The following is a 20,571-nucleotide window of genomic DNA, read 5'->3' as shown; positions in this document are numbered from 1 at the left end:
TATATATATATATATATATATATATATATATATATATATATATATATATATATATATATATATATCCAATTGGATGTACGTTAGCATGAACTATTATTGTTGACATCACCCAAAGGTGAATACGTTCGGAGGCAACATTATAAGCTCCAATCTTTCTCTGTGTCTGATTAAAACTTCATAACCACAAGTATTGCGTGAGTGTTAGCAATTGTAGAAGACTATATGATAGTTGAGTATGTGAAGTTTGCTAAACCAAAGCTCTGACATAGAATCTTCCTGAAAGTAAGATGAATTGCAATTGTTTGATGACTAAGAATGAAGTTTGCTAGTTTTCAAGAAAGTTTATGGTCTATGCTTTGACATGTGATGCTTGTTACTTTATCGTGAAAAGTTTTATGAGATGAACTATTGTTATGACATATAATAATGCTAGTAAAGGTGATTGAAATTATCATTGATCAAACTTGTGCACCTTCTAGCATTCACACTTCATAAATTCTTTCTTTTATCATTTACCTACTCGAGGACGAGTAGGAATTAAGCTTGGGGATGTTGATACGTCTCCAACGTATCTATAATTTATGAAGCATTCATGCTATTTTATTATCTGTTTTGAATGATTATGGGCTTTATTATACACTTTTATATTACTTTTGGGACTAACCTATTAACCGGAGGCCTAGCCCATATTGCTGTTTTATTGCCTGTTTCAGTATTTCGAAGAAAAGGAATATCAAACGGAGTCCAAACAGAATGAAACCTTCGGCAACGTGTTTTTTTGGAAGATTATCATCCTGGAGGCTTGGATATCAAGTCAGAAGATCCTCGAGGAGCCCAGGAGATAGGGGGCGCCCCCCCCCTACAGGGCGCGGCCCCCTATCTCGTGGACCCCTCGAGCACCCCCCGACCAACTTCTTTCGCCTATATAAGCCTACGTACCCTAAAAACATCGAATATCAAGATAGATCGGGAGTTCCGCTGCCGCAAGCCTATGTAGCCACCAAAAACCTCTTGGGAGCCCTTCCCGGCACCATGTCGGAGGGGGAACCCATCACCGGTGGCCATCTTCATCATCCCGGTGCTCTCCATGACGAGGAGGGAGTAGTTCACCCTCGAGACTGAGGGTATGTACTAGTAGCTATGTGTTTGATCTCTCTCTCTCGTGTTCTCTCACGTGTTCCCTCTATGGCACGATCTTGATGTATCCCGAGCTTTGCTATTGTAGTTGGATCTTATGATGTTTCTCCCCCTCTACTCTCTTGTGATGAATTGAGTTTCCCCTTTGAAGTTATCTTATCGGATTGAGTCTTTTATGAGAACACTTGATGTATGTCTTGCCGTGCTTATCTGTGGTGACAATGGGATATCATGTGCCTCTTGATGTATGTTTTGGTGACCAACTTGCGGGTTCCGCCCATGAACCTATGCATAGGGGTTGTCACATGTTCTTGACTCTCCGGTAGAAACTTTGGGCACTCTTTGAAGTACTCTGTGTTGGTTGAATAGATGAATCTGAGATTGTGTGATGCATATCGTATAATCATGCCCATGAATACTTGAGGTGACAATGGAGTATCTAGGTGACATTAGGGTTTTGGTTGATTTGTGTCTTAAGGTGTTATTCTAGTAAGAACTCTTGAATAGATCAATCCGAAAGAATAACTTTGAGGTTGTTTCGTACCCTACCATAATCTCTTTGTTTGTTCTCCGCTATTAGTGTCTTTGGAGTGACTCTTTGTTGCATGTTGAGGGATTGTTATATGATCTATCTATGTTATTATTGTTGAGAGAACTTGCACTAGTGAAAGTATGAACACTAGGCCTTGTTTCCTATCACTGCAATACCGTTTACACTCACTTTTATCGCTTGCTACCTTGCTGTTTTTATAATTTCAGATTACAAATACCTTTATCTACCATCCATATTGCACTTGTATCACCATCTCTTCGCCGAGCTAGTGCAACTTTACAATCTACCATTGTATTGGGTGTGTTGGGGACACACGAGACTCTTTGTTATTTGATTGCAGGGTTGTTTGAGAGAGACCATCTTCATCCTACGCCTCCTTCGGATTGATAAACCTTAGGTCATCCACTTGAGGGAAATTTGCTAATGTCCTACAAACCTGTGCACTTGCAGGCCCAACAAAGTCTACAAGAAGAAGTTTGTGTAGTAGACATCACCGGTAACGAGATTGAACGAGGTATTGAGATACTAACGATCGGATCTCGGGCAAGTAACATACCGTTTGACAAAGGGAATTGTATACAAGATTACTTGAATCCTCGACATCGTGGTTCATCCGATGAGATCATCGTGGGACACGTGGGAGCCAACATGGGTATCCAGATTCCGTTGTTGGTTATTGGCCGGAGAGCTGTCTCGGTCATGTCTGTGTGATTCCCGAACCCGTAGGGTCTACACACTTAAGGTTCGATGATGCTAGGGTTATTAGGAAGACTTGTGTGTCATTACCGAATGTTGTTCGGAGTCCCGAATGAGATCCGGACGTCACAAGGAGTTCTGGAATGGTCCAGAGGTGAAGATTTATATATGGGAAGTTGTCGTACGGTCACCGGACAAGTTCAGGGGCATACCGGTATTGTACCGGGGCCACCGGAGGGGTTCCGGGGGTCCACCGGGAGGGGCCACCTCTCTCGGAGGGCCTCATGGGCTGTAGTGGGAAGGGAACCAGCCCTTGGAGGGCTGGGCGCATCCCCCCTTGGGCCCATGCACCTAGGGTTGGGGGGGAAACCCTAAAGGGGCGCCCCCGTTGCTTGGGGGGCAAGGCCCCTCCCCTTGGCCGCCTCCCCCCTCTAGATCTCATCTAGCGGGGGGCGACCCCCTTCCCCCTCCTCATATAAATAGAGGGGCGAGGGGAGGGCTACAACACCACATCCAAGGCGCAGCCCCTCCCCTCCCCAACACCTCTCCTCCTCCGTAAGAGCTTGGCGAAGCCCTGCCGGAGTACTACCTCTCCATCACCACCACACCGTCATGCTGCTGTTGGAGCTCTCTTCCTCAACCTCTCCCTCCTCCTTGCTGGATCAAGGCGCAGGAGACGTCACCGGGATGCACGTGTGTTGAACGCAGAGGTGCCGTTGTTCGGCGCTAAGATCGGAGTCCACCACGATCTGAATCGCTTTGAGTACGACTCCCTCATCCGCGTTCTTGTAACGCTTCCGTCTCGCGGTCTTCAAGGGTATGAAGATGCACTCCTCTCTCTCTCGTTGCTAGTTACTCCATAGATTGATCTTGGTGATGCTTAGGAAATTTTTTATTTTCTGCAACGATCTCCAACACAACATACGTTGTTCCCTTTGTCATCGGTATGTTACTTGCCCGAGATTCGATCATCGGTATCATCATACCTATTTCAATCTCGTTACCGTCAAGTCTCTTTACTCGTTCCATAATGCTTCATCCCACAACTAACTCATTAGTCACATTGCTTGCAAGGCTTATAGTGATGAGCATTACCGAGAGGGCCCAGAGATACCTCTCCGCTACACGGAGTGACAAATCCTAATCTCGATCTATGCCAACCCAACAAACACCTTCGGAGACAACTGTAGAGCATCTTTATAATCACCCACTTACGTTGTGACGTTTCATAGCACACAAGGTGTTCCTCCAGTATTCGGGAGTTGCATAATCTCATAGTTTGAGGAACGTGTATAGTTCATCAAGAAAGCAGTAGCAATGCAACTGTAACAATCATAATGCTAAGCTAACAGATGCGTCTTTTCCATCACATCATTCTCCTAATGATGTGATCCCGTTTATCAAATGATAACACATGTCTATGGTCAAGAAACATAACCATCTTTGATTAACAAGCTAGTCAAGTAGAGGCATACTAGGGACACTCTGTTTTGTCTATGTATTCACACATGTACTAAGTTTCCGGTTAATACAATTCTAGCATGAATAATAAACATTTATCACGACATAAGGAAATAAATAATAACTTTATTATTGCCTCTAGGGTATATTTCCTTTCACTTCGGTGCTAGGATCGGTCGGATGGTGAAGTCGTACGACTACATCAACTGTGTTGTCATAACGCTTCCGCTTTCGGTCTACGAGGGTACGTAGACAACACTCTCCCCTCTCGTTACTATGCATCACCTAGAGATAGACTTGTGTGATCTTAGGATTTTTTTTGAAATTACCGCGTTCCCCAACAGCCCCGACCACCCACCGTAACCGGGAAGTCCCTGAAATTTTCCTCACCCTCGCTTCTACCATGATTTTTTCCGTCATGGACGGCCCAAAGAATGTCATGCAGGTGCGTATCCGGCCCGCCTAGGACAAAAAGCCCATTTTCTGTCATTATTTTTTGTCATAGAAGTAGGAGCCTGCTACATCTATGATGATACAAGGTTTTATCATAATTATCGTCATAGAAGTGTCATAAGTATGACACAAAAAATTCGTTCGGCCCAAAATGTCACGGATGTGTCTTCTTTTTTGTAGTGGAGACTGAACTAGGTATGAAGATACCGACGATTGAATCTCGGGCAAGTAACATACCGATGACAAAGGGAATAACGTATGTTGTCATAACGGTTCGTCCGATACAGATCTTTGTAGAATATGTGGGAACCAATATGAGCATCCAGGTTCCACTATTGGTTATTGACCGGAGAGGTGTCTCGGTCATGTCTACATAGTTCTCGAACCCATAGTGTCCGCACGCTTAATGTTTGATCGATATTGTATTATATGAGTTATGTGATTTGGTGACCAAATGTTGTTCGGAGTCTCAGATGAGATCACGAACATGACAAGGAGTCTCGAAATGGTCAAGAGGTAAATATTGATATATAGGATGGTAGTATTCGGAGACCAGAAGTCACTACTAGGGAAAACTTTATACACAGAGGTATAGCAGTAGCGCAGGTCAAAACACGACGCTATTGCTACTTATTAGTAGCACTTGTTACAAAAGCACGCTACAACCATTGTTATAGTAGTAGCGCGTCTGCTTGGAAAAGTGCTACTACTATAATTCCCTCGCTGGTGCCGGTAGGCTCGGAATAGTAGTAACGGTTCTTCCTGAAGCACGCTACTGCTAAAAACTTTGTAGCAGCGGGCTTATGCTGTAGAGCGCTGCTGCTATGAAAAAGAAAATAACTAGAAAAATAAGTAGAAAAGTAAATTAAAATGAAAGAAATAGAAAAATGAGAATTGAAAAAAAGAAAATGTAAAGAAAACAAAAGAAAAAGAAAAATAAAACAGAAAGGAATAGCTGTAGCATGTTTCGCAGGAAAATGCTATAGCTAACTTAGCTATAGCGCGTTTCGGCAAAACGCGCTACTGCTAATTCGACTTAACCCTCAGCTACGCGGGCTCAAAATTTCGCTAAGTCCTTCCCCCTCCACTCCCCCCTCTCCCCTGATACGTCTCCGTCGTATCTACTTTTCCAAACACTGTTGTCCTTGTTTTGGACATTAACTTGCATGATTTGAACGGAACTAACCCGGACTGACCCTGTTTTCAGCAGAACTTCCATGGTGTTATTTTTGTGCAGAAATAAAAGTTCTCGGAATGACATGCAAATCCATGGAGCAACTTTTCAGAATTAATAAAAAATACTGGCGAAAGAATTAGCATCAGGGGGCCCACACCCTAGTCACGAGGGTGGGGGCGCGCCCTCTCCCCTAGGGCACGCCCCCTTCCTCGTGCGCCCACTGGACGTCCACCGACCTCAACTCCAACTCCATATATTTGCTTTCGCGGAAAAAAATAAAAGAAGAAGGATTCATCACGTTTTACGATACGGAGCCGCCGCCAAGCCCTAAAACCTCTTGGGAGGGCTGATCTGTTCTCTGTTCGCCGTCGTCATCAGCAACCATCCTCCATCACCAATTTCCTGATGCTCACCGCCTTGTGTGAGTAATTCCATCATAGGCTTGCTGGACGGTGATGGGTTGGATGAGATTTACCATCTAATTAAGTTAGTTTTGTTAGGGTTTGATCCCTAGTATCCACTATGTTCTGAGATTGATGTTGCTATGACTTTTCTATGCCTAATGCTTGTCACTAGGGCCCGAGTGCCATGATTTCAGATCTGAACCTATTATATTTTCATGAATATATGTGAGTTCTTGACCCTATCTTGCAAGTCTATAGTCACCTATTATGTGTTATGATCCGTTAACCCTGAAGTGACAATAATCGGGATACTTACCGGTGATGACCGTAGTTTGAGGAGTTCATGTATTCACTAAGTGTTAATACTTTGGTCCGGTTCTCTATTGAAAGGAGGCCTTAATATCCCTAAGTTTCCATTAGGACCCCGCTGCCATGGGAGGGTAGGACAAAAGATGTCATGCAAGTTCTTTTTCATAAGCACGTATGACTATATTCGGAATACATGCCTACATTACATTGATCAACTGGAGCTAGTTCTGTGTCACCCTATGTTATAACTATTACATGAGGAATCGCATCCGACATAATTATCCATCACCTATCCAATTCCTACGAGCTTTTCACATATTGTCCTTTGCTTAGTTACTTTGCCGTTGCCACTGTTGCCATTACTACAAAACTACTATTGTTACTTTTGCTACTGTTACCGTTACTTCCATACTACTTTGCTACTAAATACTTTGCTGCAGATACTAAGTTATCCAGGTGTGGTTGAATTGACAACTCAACTGCTAATACTTGAGAATATTCTTTGGTCCCCTTGTGTCGAATCAATAAATCTGGGTTGAATAATATACCCACGAAAACTGTTGCGATCCCCTATTCTTGCGGGTTATCAAGACTATTTTCTGGCGCCGTTGCCGGGGAACGTATCTCTATTCTTTGAGTCACTTGGGATTTATATCTGTTGATCACTATGAAGAACTTGAAAGATCAAAGAACTAAAATTTATCCCTCAACTATGAGGGGAGGTAAGGAACTGCCATCTAGCTCTACACTTGATTCTCCTTCTGTTATGAGTAAACTTGTGACACCTAAACCTTCTTCTGCTATTAATTCTGATATGTCGCATGTTATTGACGATGCCACTTCTGCTATGCATGATACTTGTGATGAAACTACTTCTATACTTGATACTACTGTGTCATTAGGTGAATTTCTTGATGAACAACTTGTTAGAGCTAGGGAGAATGAAATTATTGAAATGGATAATATTGATGATAGTGATGATGAAGGTTCTCCCCCTAGATATGAATTGCCTATTGTTCCTGAGGGTTATGTTATGGATGAAGAAACTGCTAGAGATTTTCTTGCTTGCAATGATAGATCAGATCTTAAGAAATTATTAGTTAAACTAAAACAAAAGACTCTGAATGCTAGAATGAAACATGACCCTGCTTTTGGTACTTCACCTATCTTTGTTACTGATAAGGATTATGAATTCTTTGTTGATTCTGAGATTATTACTTTAGTTGAATCTGATCCTTTTTATGGCACTGAATCTGAAACTGTAGTGGCACATCTTACTAAGTTAAATGATATAGCCACCCTGTTTACTAATGATGAGAAATCTCGCTATTACTATATCCTTAAAATATTTCCTTTCTCATTAAAGGGTGATGCTAAGACATGGTTTAATTCTCTTGATCCTGGTTGTGTGCGTAGTCCTCAGGATATGATTTACTACTTCTCTGCTAAATATTTCCCTACTCATAAGAAACAAGCTGCCTTAAGGGAAATATATAATTTTGTGCAAATCGAAGAAGAGAGTCTCCCACAATCTTGGTGGAGGCTCCTCCGATTACTTAATGCTTTGCCTGATCGTCCTCTTAAGAAAAATGAAATACTGAATATCTTCTATAATGGACTAACCGATGCTTCCAAGGACCACCTGGATAGTTGTGCTGGTTGTGTTTTCAGGGACAGGATAGTCGACCAAGCTGAATTGCTATTAAATAATATGTTGGCAAATGAAAATAATTGGGCACCTCCTGAACCAACTCCTAAGCCAACTCCGAAGAAAAGAGGTGTTCTATTTCTCAGTCCTGAAGATATGCAAGAGGCAAAGAAATCTATGCAAGAGAAAGGTATTAAAGTCGAAGATGTTAAAAATTTACCTCTTGTTGAAGAAATTCATGGCCTCAATATACCACCTAAAGGAATACAAGGTCTTGATAACCCGACACAGGTAGTGAAGGTAAACTCTCTTTATAGATATGATGAAGTTGAAATCACGTCTACTAAGTTTGCTAGCCAATGCTTAGATGAATTTGATGATTTTATTGATAAACAAGCAAATTTCAATGATTATGTTAGTAGAAAATTGAAAAATAGTTCTTATATGATTGGACGCTTGAGTGATTATATGTCTAGAGTTAAGGGTGAACTTAAGCTCACAAGTAAACATGTTTCGATGGTCACCACTCAAGTAGAACAAGTACTTAAGGCTCAGAATGAATTGCTAGATGAACTAAATAATAAACATGACTTTGTTGTTAGAGTGGCTACTAGAACTGGTAAAATGACTCAGGAACCTTTGTATCCTGAAGGCCACCCTAAGAGAATTGAACAAGATTCTCAGAAAAATAATTTAGATGCTCCTAGTCCTTCTAAAAAGAAGAAAAAGAAAAATGATAGGACTATAAATGCTTCTAGTGAACCTATTGTAGAAACACTTGAGAATCCTAATGATGTTTCTATCTCTGATGCTGAAACACAATCTGGAGATTAACATGAACCTAATGATAATGCTAATAATGATGTTCATGTAGATGCTCAACCTGGCAATAACAACGATATAGAAATTGAACGTGTTGTTGTTCTTGACAACCCACAATCAAGGAATCAACGTTATGATAAGAGAGACTTTGTTTCTAGGAACCATGGTAGGGAAAGAGAACAATGGGTTCAGAAACCCATGCCTTTTCCTCCTAAACCATTGAAGAAAAAGGATGATGAGGACTTTGAGCGCTTTGCTGAAATGATTAGACCTATCTTCTTATGTATGCGCTTCATTGATATGCTTAAAACAAACCCTTATGCTAAATACATGAAAGATATCATTACAAATAAAAGAAAAATACCTGAAGCTGAAATCTCCACCATGCTTGCTAACTATAGATTTAAGGGTGGAATACCTAAGAAACTTGGTGATCCCGGAGTACCCACTATACCATGCTCAATCAAAAGAAATTATGTTATAACTGCTTTATGTGATTTAGGAGCCGGTGTCAGTGTTATGCCTCTTTCCTTATACTATAGACTTGAATTAAGTAAGTTGACACCTACTAAGATATCTTTACAAATGGCTGATAAATCAGCTGCTATACCTGTCGGTATTTGTGAGGACGTGCCTGTTGTTGTTGCGAATGTTACTATCTTAACAGACTTTGTCCTTCTTGATATTCCTGAGGACGACAGTATGTCGATTATCCTTGGTAGACCCTTTTTAAATACTGCAGGTGCTGTTATTGATTGCAACAAAGGTAATGTCACCTTTCATGTTAATGGTAATGATCATACGGTACACTTTCCGAGGAAACAACCTCAAGTTCACAGCACAAATTCTATTGGGAAAATTCCATCAATAATTATTGGAGGCTTTGAATTTCCTCTTCCTACTACAAAGAAAAAGTATGATATTCTTATTATTGGGGATGTTCATATCCCCGTTGAGGTAACCTAGTGTCACTTTGAAATTTCTTCGGTTTCATGTGATTCGGTATGAGTTTGTTAACAAGACTTGATCAACCTTGTTAGTGGATTCCTTTTGATGAGCATGAGATGGATGAAGTTCGAAGGCACAACCTTCTGTACCCTCTCTTTACTTCTTGTTAATTAGAATAAATAAAGTAGAAATAGTATATTTTTCCTGTTTTCTGAATTATCCATGCAATAAAAAAATATCAAGAAAATAAAAGTTCTCCAAATTCCATGCCAATTTAATATGATTTTTCTGGAATATTTGAGAATATCTGACACTGAGAACACAGCAGGGGGAGCAAGCACCTGGCGACGAGGGTCCAGGGCACGCCCACCCCTACAGGGCACGCTCCCTGCCTCGTGGTCCCATGGTGGCTCCCCTCCACTTATTCCTCCACCCACACACTTCTTCTTCCTCCCAAAAAATCACTATCTAGCTCAAGCACGAGTTCTAGCTCGTTTTGCTGCCATTTTCGATCTCCTTGCTCAAAGTTCCATTCACAAAACTGCTTTGGGGGATTATTCTTTGGTATGTGACTCCTCCAATGATTCAATTAATTTTTGTTCTAGTGCTTTATTCATTGCAAATTCTTGCTGCTTAGGTCACCCTGTTATTGAGCTTGCATGTTAAATTTATGAGGTCCCAAGTAATTCTAATGCATGATAGAGGCTCTAGGCACTTGTGGGAGTAGTTGCTATCAATTTTATTGAGTTTACTTCACTTTTATTTTAAGTCACTAAAAATTTCAGAAATTTTTCAGAGGAAGAAATATGTTCAGGAAAATGTACCAAGGTGGTTCTTCAAGGAAGAAAGGACCCCGGCTCGCGATACGTGAGCAGGACGAAAAATCACCAAGGGAAGCTGATGTGCAGCCCTGTGAATGGCCATCAGAGGAGTTTATGGTCAAAGCGGGCATCAAGGATGAATTTGATGCATATGTGCGCAATGCTGACCTTGAGGAATTCATGCAAGATAAGTGCCCTCAATACCAATATTTAACTGATTCATTTGTGAGAAGGTTTAAATTTACATCCTCACGCATTTCTGAAAGTGTCCTGTTTGATATTTATGATAAATCATATACCATGGACCTAGAAGATTTTACTACTGCTTGTAAACTCCCGCAGTGGGGAAGTGTTAATGAACCTCGTAAATCTGAATATAAAGACTTTCTTGCTAGTATTACTGTGGGAGAATCTAGAGAAATAGCACAAGCTACTATAGGGAGCATTCATTTTCCTGCTATACATTATTTTGCTCTCTTCATTGGTAGATGCATTAATGGTAAAGATGAAGCATGTCACATGTGTGTTCCCGATCTTTGTGTTCTCAAGAGTGCTGTATTAGGTGATAAACAATACAACTTGGGGGCAATTGTTGCACGTAGGCTGCAACATAATGGTTTAGCTGGAGACTTGTTTGGAGGAATTTATGCGACCCATGTGCCCAATTATCTTGATATACCTATACATGAAAATGATACGGAATTGCTTCCCGCTTATTTAGATTATAATGCCATGGTTAGTCATCATTTTCTTGAGAGGAATGAATAATTCCTCCAATATCAACTAATCTTTGACAAACATCGCGCTGTCCATATTACGCTTCCTGCTCCTGCCCTTTTTGATTATCAGGCAAAAAGAAGATATGTTATAACCAGGGAGGAGGCGAATGAGTACGAGAGGAGGACGGAAGCAGCCCGCCGCCAGGCTGCAGCTCAGGAGGCAATGGCTGCTCCATCTCAGTACGACCCCAGTTACAACTTCGGATATCAGCCAGGCTAGCTACCCATGGGCATAGACCAACTTAGGCCAAAAGCCTAAGCTTGGGGGAGTATGTATTCCTCACCGACTTTACATTCATGTTCACACACTCATTTTAGTGTCGATGCTCATACTCTTTCATTGTACTATCCATGCTAGTTTAATTTCTTTTCCTGCTTTCTTCTTGTGTGTTAGATAAACCTTAAGAAAAACCAAAAAATTAGTTAAGTTAATTTCCATGCCTGTAGTAGTAATAATTAAAAGAAAAACTCAAAAAAGATTTATCGTTCTTCTTTTTGCTTGTTGGGAGCTTTCCCGTGTAAATAGTTTTATTTATTTTCTTTTCCTTTGGGGGTCGAGAGGAGAAGACTATAATGAAAACGTCTAAGTGGCTCTCATATGCATAATTGATTTACTTTAACCAAGAGCCCATATTACTTTGTCTTCTCTCTTGAAATGAATGCTTGCAGATTCCATCTTAGTCCAATGCACGTGCACTATTATTATTATCCACACCATTCGGTTGTGCAAGTGAAAGGCAATGATGATGATATATGATGAAATGATTGGGATAAGAGGAGCTGATATGAACTTGACCTCTCTTGTTTTTTAAAATATGATTAGCTAATCGTTCCTGATTCAGCCTATTATGAACAAACATGTTTGCAATGACAATTAGAGATTGTAGTTGCTTATGCCATGCTTAATTAGCTATGAGTTTATAATGGTTTACCTTGCATGCCAACATGCTATTAAAATGGTTGTGATGTGGTATGATAGGGTGGTATCCTCCTTTGAATGAATTGAGTGACTCGACTTGGCACATGTTCATGCATGTAGTTGAAACAAAATCAACATAGTCTTCACGATATTTATGTTCATGGTGGATTATATCCTACTCATGCTTGCACTTAGTGTCTATTAATTTTAATGCATGTTCATGACTGTTGTCGCTCTCTCAATTGGTCGCTTCCCAGTCTCTTTCTAGCCTTCACTTGTACTAAGCGGGAATACTACTTGTGCATCCAAACTCCATAAACCCCAAAGTTATTCCATATGAGTCCACCATACCTTCGTATATGCGGTATCTACCTGCCGTTCCAAGTAAATTTGTATGTGCCAAACTCCAAACCTTCAAATGAAATTATGTTTCGTATGCTCAAGCAGCTCATGTATCAACTAGTGTTGTCTGTATCTTCCATCTTAGGCGGGTTATTCTCAAGAGGAGTGGACTCCGCTCCTCATTCACGAGAAAATGGCTGCTCACCGGGATGCCCAGTCCCATGCTCAAATCAAATCAAAATAATTAAACAAAACTCCCCCAGGATTGTTGTTAGTTGGAGGCATCCGTTGTTTCAGGAAAGCCATGGATTGATGCTTGTTGGTGGAGGGGGAGTATAAAACTTTACCATTCTGTTAGGTAACCGCCTATAATGTGTGTAGCATGGAAGATATCGAGATCTCATAGTTGTTATGTTGACAGTGAAAGTATACCACCCAAAATGTTATGATCGCTGTTTTAAAAATTGAGCTCTATCACCTCTACAAATCCCTGCTTCCTTCTGTGAAGGGCTTATCTATTTACTTTTATGTTGAGTCATCACTCTCTTATTAAAAAGCACCCGCTGGAGAGCACCGCTGTCATTTGCATGCATTACTATTAGTTTATATTTGGTATGACTATGACTGGATCTCTTTTACCATGAATTACAATGTTTAGTCAGTCCTTGATCTTTAAAGGTGCTCTGCATTTATGTTTTGCGGTCTCAGAAAGGGTTAGCGAGATACCATCTTGTTATATCATATTATGATTGTTTTGAGAAAGTGTTGTCATCCGAGTTCTATTATTATTGCTCGCTAGTTGATTATGCCATTGATATGAGTAAACATGAGACCTAAGTGTTATTGTGAATGTGGTTAGTCATAATCTTTGTTGAAAACTTGAATGCTAGCTTTACATATTTACAAGAACAAGAGCAAACAAAGTTTGTAAAAGTTTTTCTTTATCACTTTCAGTTTATCAACTGAATTGCTTGAGGACAAGAAAAGGTTTAAGCTTGGGAGAGTTGATACGTCTCCGTCGTATCTACTTTTCCAAACACTTTTGCCCTTGTTCTAGACTCTAACTTGCATGATTTGATTGGAACTAACATGGACTGGCGCTGTTTTCAGCAGAACTGCCATGGTGTTATTTTTGTGCAGAAATAAAAGTTCTTGGAATGACCTGCAAATCCACGGAGCAACTTTTCAGAATTAATAAAAAATACTAGGGAAAGAATTAGCGTTAGGGGCCCACACCCTGGTCACGAGGGTGGGGGGGGCGCGCCCTCCCCTAGTGCGCGCCCCTGCCTCGTGGGCCCCCTGGACGTCCACTGACCTCAACTCCAACTCCATATATTTGCTTTCGCGGAGAAAAAATAAAAGAAGAAGGATTCATCAAGTTTTACGATACAGAGCCACCTCCAAGCCCTAAAACCTCTCGGGAGGGCTGATCTGGAGTCCGTTCGGGGCTCCGGAGAGGGGAATCCATCGCCGTCGTTATCATCAACCATCCTCCATCACCAATTTCATGATGCTCACCGCCGTGTGTGAGTAATTCCATCATAGACTTGCTTTACGGTGATGGGTTGGATGAGATTTACCATGTAATTAAGTTAGTTTTGTTAGGGTTTGATCCCTAGTATCCACTATGTTCTGAGATTGATGTTGCTATGACTTTGCTATGCTTAATGCTTGTCACTAGGGCCCGAGTGCCATGATTTAAGATCTGAACCTATTATGTTTTCATGAATATATGTGAGTTCTTAATCCTATCTTGCAAGTCTATAGTCACCTATTATGTGCTATGATCCGTTAACCCCGAAGTGACAATAATCGGGATACTTACCGGTGATGACTGTAGTTTGAGGAGTTCATGTATTCACTAAGTGTTAATGCTTTGGTCCGATTCTCTATTAAAAGGAGGCCTTAATATCCCTTAGTTTCCATTAGGACCCCGCTGCCACGGGAGGGTAGGACAAAAGATGTCATGCAAGTTCTTTTCCATAAGCACGTATGACTATTCGAAATACATGCCTATAGTACATTGATGAACTGGAGCTAGTTTTGTGTCACCCTAAGTTATAACTATTACATGAGGAATCGCATCCGACATAATTATCCATCACCTATCAAATGCCTACGATCTTTTCACATATTGTTCTTTGCTTAGTTACTTTGCCGTTGCCACTGTTACCATTACTACAAAACTGGTACTGTTAGTTTTGCTACTGTTACCGTTAATTCCATACTACTTTGCTACGACATACTTTGCTGCAGATACTAAGTTATCCAGGTGTGGTTGAATTGACAACTCAACTTCTAATACTTGCGAATATGCTTTGGCTCCCCTTGTGTCGAATCAATAAATTTGGGTTGAATACTCTACCCTCGAAAACTGTTGCGATCCCCTGTACTTGCGGGTTATCATCCCCCAACTGCTCCATCACCGCCGTCGCACTGCCGCCTTCGACCATACCGCCGCCGCTCGTGGCCGCCTTCGACCGCACCGCCACCGACCAAGGCCGCCCTTGACCTCACAGGCGCCACTAGAGGCCATCGTCGACCTCACCGTCGCCTCCCTCGAGCTCACTGCCGCCGCCCTCGACCTCACCGCTGCCACCCGAGCCCGCCCAGGACCTCCGCCGCCCGAGCCAGAGTCTGCCCTCGCCGCCGACCGTGAGGCTCTGCCTCTCCTCTCCCCTACCCTCCTCTCTCTCTCTGCTAGGGCAATCCATATATAAGTTGATGTTGTGTTGATGTTCATATGAACCCTGGGTGTTCATATGAACCATAGATTTGTTTAGGGCAGTAGGCATTTTTTAGCATTTAGGAAAAATGATTAGCAATTTTTTTAGGAAATTAGCTAGGGCAAAATTTTATGAAAATGCCTAAACAGTAATTCCATTTAGCTTTAAATTAATAGAGGGTATGTAAATAATAGTAGCATTTAGATTTAAATTAATAGAGGCTATAAACAAAAAACACTTAGCTATAAAAAAGTATTTGGACTATGGACCTGAATCTGTTCTAAATTTCATTCAAATGAAAATTGAATTATTTGGACTATGGACCTGAATATTTTTGAAGAAATTGGGTGTAGGTAATAAGGTCTTGCTGTGAAATTTTTTGAGAGGTCAGAAGGGTTAAAGAAAATGGAGTTCCTAGACTTTTAGCTTTAGACAAAGAACAAAAGTACTTAGCTATAAATAAAAAACAGTAGCTATGGCATTTAGCTATAAACAAAAAACAAAATTGTTTTTCTTTACAAAAACTTGGTTAAACTAATTGTTGCTATGTAAAAAAAACAAGATTGTTGTTATATGATATATGTCATTGATGTTCATTTGCATACTCCGTTATTGTTGATTATATCTTTTCATTGAAGTGGCCATGTTATATGCAAATTCCTTAATAGTGTTTGCTCATGTTATATCTTTTCATTGAAGTGGTTCAATTGTGCCCAAGTGGCTTTGTTGTTTCCAGGGAATGAAGCCAAGTGGCCTATGTTTTGCCGGAATGTTGATTCATTTCCATTCCGGCAAATTTCAGGTTCTCAATTTGTCCACTTTTTAGAAAAATTCATGCCGAATTTTTCTGTGAATTTCGGCATGACTTGTGCTACAAACTAGGAGATATCGAGTGCCCGTGGTTTGCCACACCAGGAAGGAGACAACGTTCCTGTAAAGCATAGGCCTTTTTTAATGTCATTATTCATTTTATTAGGTCTAGAATTAATTTACTAGACTTAATCATAGGAAACATGGCTAGCAACGATGAAGGACAGGGTTCTGGTGACTGCGACAATGTCTACCTGGCGGCAGAAGAATTTTTGAGGAAAGCCGATGATCAACAGTTGATGTTGGTGGGTCCAACTATCACATCGGAGATTGATACCGACATCGAGACCGGCGCTAAGACTGAGACCGCCGCCGAGACTAGCGGAGCCGGTGTAGAACCAAAAGCAAAGAGGCAACAACTTCCTAAGAAGCTCAGGACTACTAGACTGGTGGTCACGGAGGTGGACGACGGCAATTTTGAGCCAACCGCGCCCGAGGAAGCACGCGTGTGCTATGCAATCAAATAGGCTGCATCATACAGACAACCGCCACCATCAACGATGAGAAACTAAAGAAGATAGATAATATGAGGCCCTCCCTCCTAAAGAAGCCGCACCAGATATTCTTGTTCCCGGGCCGAAATGAAAAGGATTATGAAGATCCAGATAAGGACCCGACAATGAAGAAGATAAACAAACACGCCATGACCAAGTTTAGTGACGCTTTGGCCGCCTGGAAAGCAAGGGTGAAATATCGGATCGTCACCAAAAAGGAACCCTACTCCGAGATTGTAAAGGATAATCCAACAATCATGGCAGAGCACTTTGAAATATTCAAGGCGGCTTCTGAGGCCGAAGCTGCCAAAAATGTCAAAGTACATGAAGGGGCTTCAACAAAGGAACATTGGGTCCCACCACCTCGAAAGTCATGGTTACGACGGGAAGAGGTCCATATGGGCCAAGGAGGAGGCGGAAGCCACGAGTCTGGGCATCCCAGACCCCTTGGCAGAGTTCACCGTCCCACGGGAGCGTGACGTCCTCAGGGCCCAGCATCGATGGGACCCAGTGAAGAAGGTTTTCGAGACGAACGCGGTCACGACGGAGTTCATGAGACTGCTGGTAATTTTAGTTTCTGATCAATTCGACTACATATTATTCATATTTGTAAACGATCCTTGTGCCTTTTGCAGAGAGAGCAGCACAGGATTGCGGCCGAAATTGACTCGCTGTCTGAGGCGTTGGTGAGGCCCAAGTGGGACACTCCATTCAACCGGGCGTTGAACATATTGAAAGGACTCCCGGTGGAGTCTCGACCGTCGTATGGACGCGTGCCCGGTGTCGGAGACGGCACCACGTGAAAGAAGTACTACCGTGAGACCACGGAGGAGAGAAAGGAAAGACGGAGGTTAACTGAAGAAAACATCGACAAGAAGGTTGAGATTGCGGTTGAGAAGAAATCATCTGAGACAGTCACAACAGCGGTAGCTACCGCAAAACAGGTGGTTGTAGATATGTCTACTACCTTGGTTCTGGCCGTTTTCAATTGGACCAGGCAAAATCCAGAAAAAATGCAGCGGACTTTCCCCTTGCTGACTTCTTGGCTGCACCTACTCCCGCACCGGCTCCTGCACCTGCTCCCGCACCGGCTCCTGCACCTGCTCCCGCACCGGCTCCCGCACCTGCTCTGGGACCGGCTATGACACCGGACGTGCTCGGCGGTGCTTCGTCTTTGGCTGAGCTCGACGCCCTCACGGTATCTATCACACCGGCCCTCTTCAATAAATGTATAATCTCCCGTTTTCATTGCCTTTCGGATGTCTCACGTCATAGACTTCTCTTTGCAGGCCGACGAAACTCCGTGCACCATATTGTACACCATCGGTGACCAGAAGGTGGACGTGGGGAAGGCGACGATAATGGAGCCGAAGGAACCATTTTTCCATAGCCGGCCGATCCCCCCAGATGTCTTCAAGGTTTCCATGGCCAGTGTCAAACCGGGCCACGAGAATTTGTCTCCTCCGGTACTAGGGGGGTGACGACGAGACCCCGCGGCGGCTTGGTGATTGCAATCGGTGGGTCCTGCTGTGGCCAAAGAGTCTGCTTCGTCTGGGGGCGACCGGGAGCACACCCATGAGCATGCAGTTAGGTATGAACATCAACACCCCACCTACTAAATTAGCATCGGCTGTCATGCTGGGTGATAGCGGACGGGGTGAGGAAGATCCTCCATTAGTTGCTGGTGACGTCGCCATATATGAGGATGAGGATGACGATGACACTCAATAGTATGTCAATACTGGCGCCTACTTAGGGTTTGAGCGTCATGAGTTGGTGCCTGATCAATTGCTGCCTCCGGAGTCTGAACGTATTATGGACGACCTTCCGGTAGCAAGGAAGGGTAGGAAGAGACCAAGGAAAGGCAACAAAGCTGCTTCTATGATCCAGCCGCCTCAGCAGAATCGGGTTCAAGACCGTATAGATATCCCTGGTGCGGCAAAATTTCATATCACCGGTGAACCAATCCTACCTAAAGCAGCGCTAGAGGGCAGATTCGGCGATCTAAGGAGACTTCATGATGATGTGCTGCGGATAGAGAAAGGCCTCATTGCCTCAAAAAATCCAGGATACCCACTCTACGTGGTTAACGTGTCACGACAATTATCGTACGTCCACACATTCCCCGCGGAGAAGTTCTTCCTTCGATTTGATTACATCTTCGACATGTTTCACTTGAAGAAGTTGGATTTTACGTTTGTCCGCCTTTATGCCTTGCACATGAACTACATCATCGGGTTTGAGCAGATACCTTATATCTGTGCCGCTGATCCGTACTTCATGGACGAGGGCTTCTTGGCAGTCTGCACAGAGCACTGTGAAGAAGCGAGGGACTACCTCGTCAATTTCATGCTTGCCAATAAGGACAAGGAGGTGATTCTCGTGCCTTATCGTGCCCTGTAAGTCATCCGCGCGGATATCCTTCCTTCGATTTCAATCATTCATTTGCATGGTGGAGGCTAACTAATTTGAGGTGTACTTATTTTGCGCACCGGCGGGCGCGCCATCCTCATCATCCTCTACCCCCGATACTCCCACGCTCTTTACTTGGACTCGTCGAAGAACATTAACAAAAAGGATTACACCCACATCAAGTATGTTCTCGACAGTGCTATATTTTACTACGGCACACGGGGTGGAGAGGTCAAGGACAAGAAGTACAGGGATGGCAGACCCGGCTGCAGCCATAAGACCGACTTCTGCTGCATCCAGCAACCGAGGAATTCTCTTAATGATGGATTCTATGTCCTACACCACATGCTGGAGTACAGACGGGATCATCAGAACCTTCACATGTCACCTAGATCCGGCGATGCCCATATTCCGCAATGGTCAAAGACCTTAGGAGATATCAAGGATCATCGACTTCGAGCTGAGTTCTATAACATCCAGCGCAAACTTGCCCAAATCATCATGAAGGAGGTCGTCGAAAAAATAGGCATGTTCTATGAAGAAGGACAAATGTCGCGGGAAGACGTCCGAACACGCATAGCCTCTCAGCGTTTCGACATGAAGCCTTTCACTAAGCTCGGGGACTATCTCCCTGACCTGGATGGATGGCACGACATGTTTGAGTGATTGTCGATATATGACAATGGGTCCGTTTATTCCATACTTTCAGTATGACAAAACTTTGAGTTATGCACGACGAAACTTTATTTGGGATGTAATTAAACCGTCCTCCTCGACTAGCGAAGATCATGACGAAACTCTAGTTAGGGCATTTTGGGTACGATGAACTTTGTTATTTATGCTTATGATATGTTGCTTCTATTTTTGCCAAGTTTGTCTCTTTCTGTTGCTCAACTATATATGTTGCATATCATCGACTCATGTGACGATGCAGGTGCATAGATCATCGATGGCGAAGAAGTGCTACGCCAGGAGTATATGACGAGTGGCCGGAGTGTCAGCCCAGGTGTACCGATTTCCGGTTTCCGAGCGACAGCCAATAGTTATTTTAGGTTTCATAGTGACAACTCTTCTTGCATATATCATTGTTTAGATGGATGACAATGTAGTTGCAAGTTATCGAGACTTGTATCGCAATTTTTGAGATGATGACGAGAGACCACTTTGTGTTGGATGATGATTATGATGATGACATGATTTGATGAGACTATTTGTATGTATATGCTATGATTACATTTGTATGTGTATGATATGCTAAAGATTATTATATAAAGCCTATTCAAATACAAAACAAATACGCAAAAAAAACTAATAAAACTAGCAGTAGCGAGGGGACTAAAATTAGCAGTAGTGCTCATTTACCAGTAGCGCGGCCCGCTAGAAAGCCCTGCAGATATTAGCAGCAATGCTATTCCTTAAAGATCGCTACTGATGTCCATGTATAGTAGTAGCATGGGACGACATGCGCTACTGCTATAAGTTAGCTATAGCACCTTATCAGTAGCGCAGCATCCCGCGCTACTGATAGGCAAAATACCCGCGCTACTGCTAGGGTTTTCCCTAGTAGTGAGTGTTCCGGAGTTTATCGGGTATTTACCGG

The sequence above is a fragment of the Triticum dicoccoides genome, chromosome 5B, assembly GCF_002162155.2.
Source record: "Triticum dicoccoides isolate Atlit2015 ecotype Zavitan chromosome 5B, WEW_v2.0, whole genome shotgun sequence".
In the NCBI taxonomy this organism is placed as follows: Eukaryota; Viridiplantae; Streptophyta; class Magnoliopsida; order Poales; family Poaceae; genus Triticum; species Triticum dicoccoides.
This window is presented reverse-complemented; position numbering follows the sequence as displayed.